This window comes from Protobothrops mucrosquamatus, unplaced genomic scaffold, assembly GCF_001527695.2.
Source record: "Protobothrops mucrosquamatus isolate PMUCROS unplaced genomic scaffold, P.Mucros_1.0 scaffold_32, whole genome shotgun sequence".
Taxonomy (NCBI): Eukaryota; Metazoa; Chordata; class Lepidosauria; order Squamata; family Viperidae; genus Protobothrops; species Protobothrops mucrosquamatus.
In genome coordinates, this window is record NW_015386108.1 from 68,532 (window position 1) to 83,850 (window position 15,319).

The 15,319-nt window shown below is 36.6% G+C and overlaps 1 long non-coding RNA gene across 1 annotated transcript in view; it reads right to left on the minus strand.

Moving 5' to 3' along the window:
- Positions 1–15,319, minus strand: part of LOC107282171 — a 26,923-nt gene that overhangs the window by 7,663 nt on the left and 3,941 nt on the right. The window contains exon 2 of the long non-coding RNA XR_001548770.1: positions 8,814–8,944. This is a non-coding gene — a long non-coding RNA (uncharacterized LOC107282171). The remainder of the gene's footprint in view (positions 1–8,813; positions 8,945–15,319) is intronic.

Here is a 15,319-nt window from a genome sequence, read left to right on the forward strand (position 1 = left end):
GAGTATAGAAATAGAGTTACTAGTATTGACCTAAGGGGAAGTAGGATATATTAAAATAATAATAGATTAGTTATATGTATAACTGAGTTAATTATATTGAAATAATTTGAATTGTACAAATATGATTTTGTTTTGATTAATTGATGGCCTTGCCACCATGTAAAATAAAACCAATAAAAATTTTTGTTGAAAAAAAAAAGAAACAAATTAAGAGAAAGTAAATGCTGATGTTTGTTACTTTTGTACCCTTCTGTTGTTTCTTCTTAGTATTTGAAGATGACACTCTTTTAGAAGCTCAGCTCTTTCTCCATAAATTGCTGAACAACTGGTTGATTTGCCCAAGTACACATGGTCTGAAAATGTTTTTAAACAATCTTCATCATTTGTTATTAACAATACATTAACTTAATTTATCAAATAATTTTAGTTATCCAATGAACTTGTTTCATTGTGGAATCATTTTCTCTTTCTCTTTCTTTCTCTTTCTCTCTCTTCCTCCCTCCCTCTCCTTCCCTCCTTCTCTCTCTCACACTCACTCTCTGTCATTGCTTTTTGTGGTCTAACTATTTTGTCTAAAAATGTCATGGCAACCGCAAGTGTGGATTACTACTTCCCCTTTGCGGACTTTATGTTTGCAGTAACAAGGATCATAGGAATTAAGACACCTTCTCTTGGAAGAAAAATGTGAATGCCTTTTAGTTTATATGTTACTGGTATCGAGCAGAGAGGAATTCCTGAAACTCAAGTTATCTGCTATAAGCTATTTCCAGTTACTGAAAGGTAAATTCAGATTTATCGTCAACATGGAATTGTTGCCAAGTATGACTCCTTAAAAAAATACTCATGGGCATAGGCCATCCAAAGTTCAGTGTTTTAATCCTGCTGATTTTAGTACAAGAGCTATTAACTAACCCAGTTAAATTAATCTGGCTGAAAAGAGTGGCTGTTATATATATACTGTATATTGCAATATTAGTTGTTTGCTTTGATATGTTTAAATTCAAAGTGAATTTTGTTTATTGTAAACAATGAAATGATGAGTAGAATAAGTTGATATAAGACCACAATATATTCAATGGCCTGAGTATGAATGCCATTACAAACATTAGTGTCCAGGAAATATATTAAGAAATTGATTACAGTGGGTAGTTACAGTATAGGTAAAGTGCAACTAGCATGTGGTTTATTATCTCAATATTAGTTGGACACATGAAAGTTCAATAATAGGTATGATTCATAATCTTTCTTTGAATATTCAGACCCTCATCTAATTTAAATCATACAGAGGGAGAGCAGAGATATATTATGGAGTCTTACCCCTTCACCACATCTCAATCCCTTAGCCTTGCTACTCCGACAGTGGAAGTTGTGGGCCTGCAGCAAAAAGGTTGTCTGATTTGTGGAAGTTTCTGACATAGGTTACAATGTTTTGCAGTTATGGTTTTAAACCTCTTCAAGAGACTTCCTGTTAGAAAGATTGGTTTCAGAAAATGTGGTAGAAAATAGAAAATAAAAAAATAGTGAGGAGAATGAAATGGGCTAGCATACCCTCTTTCCCCACCTTGGATGAAGCTTTCAACAACTGAAAGGACTTTATTGAAATCTGATCAGGCTATATCATATCCATTTTTTCCCTTCTTCTAAGAGACAAAATGTTGCTGTTTCATAATTGAAACAAACAGACTAGGAATAAGTTACAATGAGCAGGAAGAAAAGTTGGGACAATTCACCATGAAGGTTCAGGTTTAAACTGGTAAGCTTTACTGACAACCTCAGTTAAGTCTTTTCAAAATAAAGTGTGTGATTATACTGCCTTTCCAACTTTCAAAGCAATTGGTATCATTAAGCAACAGGGTGTGCTATTTGTGTTGGGACTAAACAGAGAAAAAACAGCGTAGTTATCAGTGTTGTCATTTTACAAGCTGATGTCTCAAGACATATCAGAGAATGGGGAAATTTTCAAAGTTTCAACAATCTGACGCATTTATTACTGGTTCTTAAGATAGTATATCTAGATGGGGTGTTCCAACAAAGTAAACTAAAGAAATGGAATATAAGTTTTTATTGGTGGTATTACCAAATAACATTCCATTGTGGAGCATAATAGAGGCTTCTTCTGCTAATATAAAACTCATAGATACTTCATACTTTGCAAGAAAATAGCCATACATGAGTCACAACAGTTATGGGAAGATTGCATAGAAGGCTGAAAGATATATTCCAATATTTTTAAATGTCCATTTTAAGAGGAAAGGAATAGTAAAAGGTATTAGCAGTCTTACCATGAATGCTATTATTCTTCCATGAGAGGCAGCTGGAAGATGACTTAATTAAACTTTCCTACCATCTTCCTTTTCTTGGATAATCACAGCCCTACATTCCACGAAACACAGCACCCCATATGACTTCCCATGTACTGTCATGACCCCTCCCCCACAAATTACTCATTTTAATGCAAGAATAAGATAAGGTAATGGTTAAATAGAATGCAGTATAGTCTTAGTAAAAATATGGATTGGTAGTGAGGGCTGAAGATTTTTACTTGGCCAGATGAATGCTCTTTGGAAGGATTGGGAAGTTAAAACTGTCTCATACATATTCCTGGAGTATTTAAACCTTTGTTCAACACAGGAATCCAGATTAATGCATCCTATGAGATACTATGCAGATCTACTTGAACATATTTGATGAAAGAGGACCTACAATTGTCCTAGATAATCTTTACTGTTCATATCATTAGGAAATTTTCCTAATTTTCAATTGAAATCAGCTTACCTGTTAATGCAAAAATATCATGGTTCTATGTTGTAGACAGTAGCTTTTTTTTGTGTATGTCATTTTTTGAAGTACATAAAAAGTGCTATTTATCTCCAGCCCTCTAATCATCTTTGTGCCCTTTTCTGAAACTGTTTCAAATTGTCTCAATATTTCTTGAAATGTGGTACCGGTAAAAGGCATGCTATTTCAACTGTGGTTCTGAACAGTGTAGAATAAAGAAAAATTATTAGTTCCCATGATTTAGTATTTATCTGTGGAATGAATATTTAGATTCCCCAAACAGTTCATGCATCAAAGCAGTGTTTCAATTTCCAGGTGTGATTGTATCCATTTCTAGATCCTGATTATAACATTGGACAGTCACCTCAGGTTTTATATATACATACACAACACAACACACTAGCCTGTCTTTAAAACATCACATTTAATTATGTGAACTTTTCATACAAAATCCAACAGAAATAATCTAATTGACAGGTTACCTGTGTTAATAAGTACTTTCAGTTGGCTAAATTTGCTAAGGAAATGACAGGTAGTATTGAAATCCCTCTAGTTATTCTTCTTTGAGAACTAGGGATAGGAAATACTATGCCACAGCTGGGGAGTGTGGGTGATGAAGTTGTCAAGTTACTGGTAGCCAACAGATTTTTGATAAGTTGTGAAATGGGACGGAGGAGGGAACCAATTGCATGCTATTTAATTAAATGTTAGTACTATTTAGAACCAACTGAGCACAAAATAGCTCAGTCTACTTTGCTTATCAAAGAAAAGGACATGTGGCCTTCATCACTAGATTCAAGTACCTGCAATGAGGAAGATGTTTTCGTTATAAATAATTTAGTCTACAGGTAGCTGTCGCTTAACCTTCACAATTTGGACTAGCAACTCTGTCACTAAGCGATGGGGTTATTAAGTGATACTGTATGTGTTAAGTGATTCACACTTGGCCATTAGGTGAAGACCTACCAGGATTCAAACCATTCCCAAACTGCTTCCTCCCAGCAATGATCCTCGTTTGTTCCAATGTAAGGGATTGTTTCCTCTTTAACTCCCCCCATCTGTCTATTTTCCCCCATCTCTGCTCTCCTGGTTGTCCTACACAGTGTCGGTCCTCTGTATCAACGGTGGTGCCGGTGGCATGGTGACTGAAATAGAGGCCCAGGGCCTTCAGCAACTCAGCCTATCAGCACTTGTGGCCTTCTGCTTCAGCCCCAGTACTCGCACACCATCACAGCTGAGGAGTGCCACTTCAAGCCTCACAGTGCAAAACCCAAGCTGCCTCAGTCGCAGCTGCTGTAGCACCAATCTGAGAAGCCCGGCCATCCCCTCTGCAGCCACTCCCAACCTCCTGCCCTGCACCCTGCACCTTGCAATCTGCTGCCCCTGCTTTGCCCAGGTTGACCCTTACTATCTTCTTCCTTCCACTGCCCATGAAGCGTACCTGGCCTGGCCCTTTGTGATGCAACTATAGCCTTGAACAGGTCTCAGGATGCTTTGGGAAAGTCTCACACACTTTCTGGAGTTATTACTATGGTTGGTCACACAGTCAATCAGAGGTTTAGATTGGGTTTGGCATTCTATCAAGTCCTTTCCAAGGATCTAGGATAGGCAGATGTTGTTCACTAGTGTTAAAAGTATCATTGAAGGAGGTAAGCTGTTTCAAGAAAGCTGCTTTATATTATGGTTGGTCATACAGTCAGCCAGATGTTAGACTGCATTTGGCATTCTTATCTACCTATCAAGTCCTTCTGAAGAACCTGGGATAGGCAGATGTAAATATTTGCAATTCAATGCTTCTTATTGTAAATGTGAATTTAAGTATTTTGCCAGAAATGCAAAGAGAAAACTTTAAGGCAGCAATAGGCAGACTATGATTCTCCAGAAGTCACAGTTCACAACATTCCTTGTCATTGGCTATTGGAACTTTTGGAATTGCTTGACCCTATTCCTTAATGGAACCTGTGATTGGTTCTTGTGGTCAGCATCTGGATGTTCACAACATTAGCAAAGTGACTCAGAAGGCCAAGTTATTGTGAAGATCTACTTGTGTGTGTTTTTTTTAACTGAAACATACATGTGGAAAAGTTAATTTAGTTTAGAATTGACATGCAGTTAGGAGGATTTTAATCCAAAAGGAACTTTACTTGCCATCCTGGATTGAACCATAGCAAATAGCAAAGAACTACCGCATCCCCATCTTGATGTGAATTATTATTTTAAATAAAAATAACATTCGTGTTTGCATTCTTCCTAGCAATGGGGTATAGTTGTTAAAGCATTGGACTGGGCAAGAAAGATCCAAGCTGAAGTCTACACTCAGGCATGGAAAATCCCAAGAAGCTTTCAAGGTAGCCCAACCTTCATACAGACTTGTTGTGGGGAAAAATGAAAGAAGGGAACGTTATATATAAAAGATGTCCACTAAAACAGAATACTAATACAATATAAAATAAGTTGTCAATATTTATATATGGGGGGATACCTGGTTTAGAGATATATGCACCCTTTGGCTTTACACTCAATCCATCAGAATAGAGCTAGAAGGGATCTTGGAGGTCTTCTAGTCCAACCCCCTGCCCCCTGTGGTGGTGAATCTATGATGGCACGCAGAGCCCTCTCTGTGGGTATGCGTGCCGTTGCCCCAGTCCTAGGCCTTCAGCTGGGTTTTATAAAACCTTTTCGCTTTAGGCCTCCACCACTGTGTGCAAAAAAAAAAAGGTTCAATCAATCAATCAATTTCAACTTCTCATGGGAAAAAAATGATCTTGCAAAGTTGGAATTGATTGATTGAACTTTTTAGTCCCACCCATTCTGTCATTACCACTGCAGCCATGCCCACCCAATTGACCACGCCCATCCAATGGGCCACGCCTCCGGCACCCGACGATACATAAGTGGGTTTTAGCTTGCAGTTTGGGCACTCGGTCTCTAAAAGGTTCGCCATCACTGCCCTATATCATTTCAGATAGGTGGCTGACCAGTCTTTTCTTAAAAGCCTCCAGTGATGAAGGCCCTACAACTTCTGAAGGCAAGCTGTTCCACTGGTTAATTGTCTTCAGTGTTAGGAAGTTTCTCCTTAATTCTTAGTTAACACTCAAATTAGGTTTTTTTCCCCTTTGCTTCATTTTTTTTTAAACAAACATAATCTTCATGTCTGACTCTAGTGACAGTAACAGAGTTGAAAGTGAGGATATAATGGCTGGCAATAACTATTTCATATCATTGAATTTCTATCTTTTTTTTTTTTTTGCCAGTGAGAACAGTCAAAGGTGAGTTAACGGGGGATGGATTCACCATGTTAATGGAGAAACATGATTTCTCATCAGGTATGAGCTGATGTAGTGTCTCTCCTGTTTTAAAAATTAATCCCTGACTCCACCTAATACCAAAACTATTGAGGAAACAGACAAAAAAAGAAACCAGAATTCTTAAAATCCCATTCTTGTGGCTTGACCAGACTTCCTCCTATGTTTTGGCACACTGCACGAGCAGATTGTTTATCTACACAGCCGTTCTTGTTACTTGTGTAAACAAGGATATTTTCATAAATTTGTAGAAATGCTAATAAGCATCAGCAGCTTTTCGGGCTTGGAACGGCTTGAAGGTTGTGAGCAATGTTGATACAAGGCCAGGGAAACCAGGGGCTGAGAGAGCCAAAAGCAGTTAGCAATCAGTAATGGATGATCATGGAGCAGTAAATAATTAAAGAGAATTTCAACAAATTCAGAAAGACACACAGAGCATTTGAACTGCTAACAGATGACAGACAGCTGAACACAGACAAATGAATTGTAATTATGACTTTGACAAGCTCTTACAGCATATGACTTACTCTTTGTTCCCTATAAGACATGAAGTTTTTTTAAAAAGAAAAGTCAGAAGGTAAGCTATTTTGAACCACTAAGAATGATGTGAATAGAATGGGATTTAAAACAAGACAAACTAGTATATTTAACAATAGCCCTGTTGTAAGGTGTTATAAGCTTCATGAAATGTGAATATTGAGAGAATGATAACAAAAGAATATTGTTCAACTAGATATTTTTGTTTCTTTAAAAAAAAATCACAGTTCCCTGAAGCTTTCCAGTCTGACCATAACCAAAAATTAGAGTATATTCAAATAGATGTAGACTTGATTTAAAGGTTGTTAATTTAAGTTTTTATAGCAGAAACAAGATGAATTCTTGTTTCTATCAAAGACCATCACTTTATTTATTTCAAACAGCATTGCCCAGGTGATCTCTTGCATAAGGTCATTTACCTTTTTTAATAAATAATTTAAACCCCTTTTTAGAGAGTCAGTTTGATGTAGTAGTTAAGGCATCAGGCTAGAAACCAGGAGATCATGAGTTCTAGTCCCACCTGAGACACAAAGGCAGCTGGTTCACCTTGGGCTAAACACTCTCAACCATAGGAAGGAGGCAATGGCAAAAGTAACACAGGGATGTGTCCAGACATCCAAAAGTAACACAGGGATGTGTCCAGGCAATCACCAGGAGTAAAAAAAAAATCTGATTTGAAGGTACACAAAATTACTTAAAACCTTTTAAAATAAATTATACCTCTGAAATTGACTGATAATTGTAAAATGACTATACTATGAAATTCATGGTAGACTTTGCTCATAGAATCCTCCCCCCCTCAACTTATTTAGTGTTGTGTCAATACACAAGGTTGAATGGAAAACATCAAAGTTGAGATTTTCAAGAATAACAATTACTGGGCAAATCAAAGGCTAAGGGTGTGGATTTGTGATTGTAAATGGCTTACTAAACTGACAAAGTTTAAACGTCATAAAGAGTTAGCGATAATGAGTACTTTATCCAGTCATGTCTTTCTACTATTTACTGATAGATCCTTTATTGCTGCAGAAATGGTGCAACAATGAGCACAGCATCAGTCCAAATGATCAGTGAGGGATATGACCTACATACTTTAGTTTACAAGTCTGATTAAATAGCCACACATTTCACCTGGATTCCCAAAAAAACAAGAAAAAAAATCTATGTGAGCTCTTGATACTAGAGAGAATATCCCTGAGTTGGTTGATTCTTCATACTAACCACAGGATTCAAAAGAAACACTGTTGTCTGATTCAACATTGTACATTAAAGGTCTAAATCTTTGGACGTTTAGAGGCCAATGTCAACAGTCTCTTTCAAGCCCCCAGACAAAAACCCTGCTAAAACATCTTAGTAGCTGTTTCTCTGCTTAAAGCACACAAAGGAAGGAATAAGTTATGAAATAATAGACTCAACATGACCAGACATTTTGATGGAAAACCAGTCTAAGGTGACAGTATATGTGTTTGCCTGGTTGTCTGTGCCCACAGACACACACAGTGCATGACTATATCATATGTCTCAATAATAAAGGAATCTACTTTATATGCTAAAGATCTCATGCTCAGTTCAGTTATAGTTTGGATACCAAATTATCTTGAGGACTGTTTTTTTCCCCAGTAGAATCAGCTCAACCAACTTGATCTTGTTAAAAGAAGTAGTTGATGGCTCCCTAGTTTTGGGAAGGGAGGGGTAAGGTTCTGAGTACTGCTTTTCTGTAGTGCTGCTGGCCCTCCAGAATGGCCTCCACCCTTTTGAGCTGAGGTTAGTTCCAACCTTACTGCCCTTTGAAACCCTCCAGTACCAACTCAAAATGGAGCTCTACTGGAGAACACTTGGTCCTGATTCCTGCTTTTGGATTTTGGAGTTTTGTATGTTTTGTAAGATTTGTATTAATTTAATCTGACTGTAGATGTTTTAGGGTATTTTTCTGAACGTCTGAGAATCCTGCAGGATTGGAACAGGGAAGGAAACCAAGCCAAAAGACAAGCCTGGTGATATCTTCTGGGTGACATGGGTCGCCCAGACGTGGATTGTTGTTGCCCAGACGTGGGTTGTTGTTTGTACAATCTTTTGCCATTTTTGGTTCTTTGCTTTTATTATTGTATCATATTATTTTATGTGTTTTTATCTGTGAACTGCCAGTGTTAAAAAAAGTAAATAAATAGTAAATACAAACTGAAAAGTTCATACCTGAAACATCCACTGTTGGTTAGTATACACCAGCGATGGGGTATCTGTGCCACTTCAGATATTGCTGAACTATGGTTTTTAATGTCCTTCTCCATTATTCTTCCTGACTGGAACTTGTGGTTCAGGCATATCTGTAAATACAGTCTCTGAAAATAACCTTGTGGGGTTTAGAAAACATTCAACTACTATAGGTAACTAATGTTCTGATTTAGTGAAAAACAGATTCCTATGTGCCTATATCTGAGTGCTTCAGGATTCAAACTGAAACAAATGGGCTTTGATACATGCTTTGTACTTGTTGACCTGAATTATTTTAGGTATTTTCCAATGATTCATCCCATCAAACCCAGTGATGTGGCCTACACAAACTTAGATGAACAAGACATAGCTACTTAGCTACATTCCATTCTGTCAGCCATATTTTTTGGGCCAATAAAGACAAACTTGAATAAAAAGGAAAAGATGGAGAATGTAATTTGTTTTAGTCTACCCTGATCTTGTTTAAGCTAACCTTAAGCTTGCAAGCTTTTAAGAAGATTTTGCAAGTGTATTTACACATCAGATGCCTCTTTTCACCCTCTCAAAAAGCTAATAAAATCCACAGTCTTTCACAATCCTTGTAAAAAATTGTGGAATGACAGCATGAAAAAGAAATGATTCATTTCAATGTCGAAATATTCTCCAATAATATCAACAAGAAGGCTGTTTTTTATCTTTAAGTTGTGCTTTCCTGCTGCCATATATAGTTCACGTCATTAAATTAACTCTTTCTCATCTTTCCATTTTCTGAATGGTTGATGAATATTTCAATGACTGAACCGATATCTGTTTATTTCTCCAATATGATCAACTCACCCTGTTGTCTAAAAATAATGAAATCATAGTACATGTTCTGTATTAAATTAACCATCAGAACTAAAATAAAACAATGAATTAACTAAGACTCTCTTTCCAAACTAATTGGGGAAGATTGGTATGTTACAGCTTATTGCTTATTCTATTCAGCATTGCATCAAACTCTTATGCTTACTAGCAGCACAAGATTAATTGCCAAAATATGTAATCTATGCTCCAAATGCCAAGGACTGATCTAAGCTGAAGGTTGGGGTAAACCTTTCCCTTAAAAATTGTGTTCAGTTAAATTGGCACCATTCCCAATATGGACTATCCATATTGCCAGCTGACCAAGACAAAACTAAAAGACTCATGGAGTTGGAAGAGTCCTCAAAAGTCATCTAGTCCAACTCCTTCTCCATGCAGAACCCATTAAAGCATTTTGAACAGATGGTCATTTAGCCTCTATATGAAGCCCTCCAGTAAAGGGAATCTACCACTTGACAAGGCAGCTTATACCACTGGTTGACATCTCTTATATCCCCAGGAGATTCTTCCTAATAGCTAACCTGTATCTACTTTCCTTAGTTGTAGTCCACTGATTGTGTGCCTGCCTTGCAGGGTAACAGGGGACAAGGCTGCTTCCTTCTCTATAAAGATCTAAAGACTGCTATGGTCTACCCTCCCTCTTCTGCAGGCTAACCTAACATATCTGGTTTATTTAATCATTCTTCATAGGACTTGTTTCCAGTCCTTTCACCATTTTGGTAGTTAACATCTGGAAACCCTCCAGTTGATCAATGACTTTTTAAGGCTTCAGTACCCAGAATTGGACACAAGTAGAACCTGACCAAGGCAGATTAGAAACAGACAATTACTCCCTTTGATCTAGACTTTATGATTTTGTTAACATATCCTAAAATAACACAGGCTTTTTCAGCATCTGCCATTACACTGTTGGCTCTTATTCAACTTGTGATTAACAAGGACACCCAGATTATTTTCATATGTAGTACTGACAAATCATTAGATACAGGACTTCACATTTCTCCCTGTTAAATTTAATCCTGTTCATATTGGCCCATCACTCAAGCCCCCTGATTCTTTTTGGATCTTTTCTTTATTTTCTAAAATATTACACAATCCTCATAGTATCTTCTACAAATTTATTCAGTATGTCATTGATAAAAATGTTGAACAAGATCAGGCCCTGGGACACTTCATTCAACACCAGTGTCCAGTTTGCTGTGGAACCAGTTTTGAGTACTCTTGGAGTGGTTGTTCAGTCAATTTTCTAACACTTGTATCATTCTAACCCATATTTTACTATTTTATTAATGAGGAAACATGGGAAGCTTTGAATGAATTTGGCTCCATTCTAAATGTTCCTAGTGTGAAATTTGCAAAATACAAATATTATGTTTATCACAAACTTTGCTGGTTTCATTGTTTTCACTAAAAAGCTATAATTGTAGGAATTAGATTTATTTGTATTCTGCATAGTCAAGAATTCATAGCATTCCATCCAGAAGTTACATAATCATACCATTATACTGATGTCCTGAAATTTTGAAAAAAAAATATCCATACACAAAATAAATACCATCTGCTCTGTAAATATTGGTTAGTATTATTTCGCACAGAGAGAGAGAGAGAGAGAATATGTGTGTGTGTATATAATAATTGACCTTTTCATAAAATAATCACTTTATTTAGACTGGTGCAGTTGTATTTGAACAGTGCCAACATAAAATAGTTATTCAAGAACCATTGCATATTGGCTTTTCCACTGTATAAAACCTTATTCCCTTTTATTCATGGTTATGATCGCATAACTAAGAACACAAGGCTTTTATACAATGACTGTAATGAACAGTAGAGCTCTTCCCAAAGATAAAGCCACTGCTAGACACAACAGTTGAGCAATATACTCAATTATAATATAGTATATTTAATTTTATTTCAAGGTGAACAGTTATTGCAGTTTGTGGTTTGTTGTGCTTGTGATTTATCTAGTAAGTAAACAACAGTTAACATAAATAACACGTTAAGCAAATCCAGCTTCGCCCCCCCCTCACAAATATATTTGTTGAAAGCCAACTGGGAAGGTTGCAAATTGTGATTGCATGACCCTAGGATGCTGCAACCTTTGTAAATACATGCCGGTTGCCAAGTATCCAATTTTAAGTGAGGACTGGTCATAAATTACTTTTTTTCAGTGCCATTGTAACTTTGAATGGTTGCTAAATGAAGTTGAAGACTACCTGTAGAAGTCATCTTTATTTTTGAAACGTATCTATGATAGTTTTGCTATTTAGACTTTATTCTAGCAAAGGTGCTTGATCACTCAGGAGTTATGATATCAAAAGTTGATTTAGAAAGCCTTGCAGTTCATAGATTGAAGGTGACTTTAAGAGTGACAAATGTGCTGCCCTAAATAATAGGCTTTAAAACTTCATTGCAGTACTGAATCCTTGGCAGCTTAATCAGCAAAGGTTAGTTATTATTTTCCAGTATGCAAAAGATTGTTATAAGACTGGTAAAAATAATTTCAGGATGAACTTAGTGTGATATTATCAAGAGAGAATAATAAAATGGCAAGAGTGCACAGTGATCATGCCGCCTTTTATGGCTCTATTGGTGTGTGTTTGTGTGTGTGTGTGTGTGTGTGTGTGTGAGAGAGAGAGAGAGAGAGAGAGAGAGAGAGAGAGAGAGAGTAGAAGCAAGAAAAATATGCTCACTGTGCACGCTTGCCATCTTAGTATTCTCTCTTGATAACACCATACTAAGTTCATCCTGAAGTTATTTTTACCACTGTCTTATAACAATCTTTTGCATACTGGAAAATAATAACTAACCTCTCTCTGTGTGTGTGTGTGTGTGTGTGTGTGTGTGTGTGTGTGAGAGAGAGAGAGAGAGAGAGAGAGAGAGAGAGAGAGAGAGAGAGAGAGAGAGAGAGAGAGAGAGAGAGAGAGAGAGAATATGGATGTAAGAAGTGTCAGATCATCTATCTTGAAAACATTTGAAACAACCTCCAAAACTTTAATGAAAGTTGAAATGGTGACCACAGTACAGTATACAGTTCTTGAGGGTAGGAGGGAAGAAACTACAAAGGTGGGATGTCATGGACAACATTGTTTCACCCTACAACATTTTCTTAGGGACTCTGTTTTCTTATTCTAGGAATTAGAATTTTTGTAAGCTGCATATAATCACTGAAATTTATTATAGAAGAGAGGTAGGTAGGTAGGTAGCATGGCTGATTGGACACAAAACCCATTTTTCCCCAGATGATATTGCTAATTTTGAACTCTCTTAGAAAATCCTATCAGTTTATAACAGTTGGGTTTTTTTACTGTCCTTCAGAAGATATGATTTTATTTATAATAAAAGTGACTTCCAATCAAAGAAGCACCAGAGGCAATATGCCACAGAAAATGCTGGTTGACTATTCCTACTGCTGCTCTGTACAAGTTGCAGTTTTTTATCTATTCCAAATTTGTTTCTGTTTTCCTTTATTTCAATTGAAGCTATTTTGTATTGTTTTTGATTTCCAAGCAAATGATTACATGTCTGAAATTGGCCAAAAGAAAGCAAAACCTTTTGGATTAGTTCATGTAACTATCAATAATACTTTAAATTAACTAGTTATCCATCTTAGAGACTATGAGTGCTACCCTAATGAACCAATTTGGAAGTCATCATCATCTTAAGAAATTGTTAAGAGTATTTAAACATCTAACTTACAATTATCTGTTGTGGAAACTAATAGACTTTGGCAGAAGTAATATGCCCTCTCTTTTAATTAGAAAAGTTTCTTTCTGGCTTTCAGTAGGAATATAGTTAGAAACATGCAGGTTCATTTTCTTACGACTACTTCTTGTTGAAATTTCATTAGGTGTTTACTAGGTGTTTATTACATAAAATACAAGGCAAACAAAATGAGAACCAAAAAGCTTTCCATTAGAATGAAAATAATCCACCTATGGAATTTTTAAATTCTGCTTATTTGAAAGGCAAGAGATTTAAATCTCTGCTGAGTTAAAATTAGAGACGGGTTAATGTAATGCATAACTGAATAAGCTTATATGATCAACAAAAGTTTATTTAGTGCACAGTGTGATATATTTATATGATTCACCTAACAGCTCTGGTAAGAAAGGTTGTAAAATGGGGCAAAACTCACTTAACAAATGTGTCACTTAGCAATATAAATGTTGGACTCAATTGTGGTCATAAGTTGAGGACTACTTGTATGTATATATGTATGTGTATACATACATACACACACACATACATATACATACACAAACACACTGTGTGTGTCTCTCTCTATATACATACACATACACATATACTGTATGTATGTATATAAATATATACACATACACGTACATACACACATATTCTCAAAAATTCCAATGAGATTTAGTTAATAATGAGGAAGTAAAGTTTTTGCCTTTCTTTGCCCTCCTTCTGTTTCCCCAACCATGGTAGATAGAGATATTAAGAGTTGTTCTGTAACAAATAAGGAGAGTTGAGAAAGCTACCCTAACAGTATTATTTCTTGACTTTGATTCAATGGGATTTAATTTCCATACAGTCTTATAAGAGTCACAAATGCACATATGAGGAACTAAGACTTATACATATACATCTACCTTTTTCATATTTATAACCTATTAAATCAGTTTGTACAGTTGCTCAACTGACATGTGACTCAAGGAAGAGTACACAAATAAAAGCAATACAAAATTGTAAAAACAACAACCAAGATAACATTACAAATATCATACCTGAGGCAATTTCTACCAACCAAAAACAATTAAGAGCAATCAAGATGGGCACAGAGCTTTCTGATCAATGCTTTGGGGAAAAGTCAGGATTTTAAATTACTTCTTAAAGGCATGTATATTCAGGGCAATCTGGATCATGGGGGAAAATGCTCCTTTGTAGGGCAGTTACTGTGACAAATAAGCTTTGACTCTAGTTCCTGCCAGATGACACTGCTTAAGACTGGACCAGGAGCAAATTTATCTTGAGAAAATGTTTTGGGCAGAAGTAATTGTAGACAGATCATTCCACAAGCAACCAGGCCCTGTGCTTGATAGGTCCCTGAATTGCATCCAAAAAGTTACTGGTAATCAGTACACCTCATAGAGTAGAACAGGAGTGTCAAACTGCCGGCCCATGGGCCGGTTGCATCATATGGAGGCTGTGCCCACCCCAGCTCCGGCAACACGAAAAAGTCACGATACATCACAACATGTCATGTGACGTGGCAAATTTGACACCCATGGAATAGAGGTAATGTTGGTAATAATTTACTCTTTCACATTCTGAATCAGCTGTAGCTTCTGAATGGTAGAGAGCATTTCAGTAATTTATTTTGAGTTGTGAATTTATTTATTTATTTATTTTATTTATTTATTAAATTTATATACCGCCCTATCTCCCTTGCGGGACTCAGGGTGGTGAACAGGCGATACTAAAAACCACGAATAAATAAATAGTTTCTGTTTTAAAATCGAATTGAATAATAGGCCTGTTCTAAAAACACACCCATACAAAACCCCCCACTGAAACACAATCCAAACTACGCCAGGCCGGCCGCACGGAATAGATGGGCCTTCAGGGCTCGGCGAAAAAGGCGCAGGTCCGCAACTGTACGT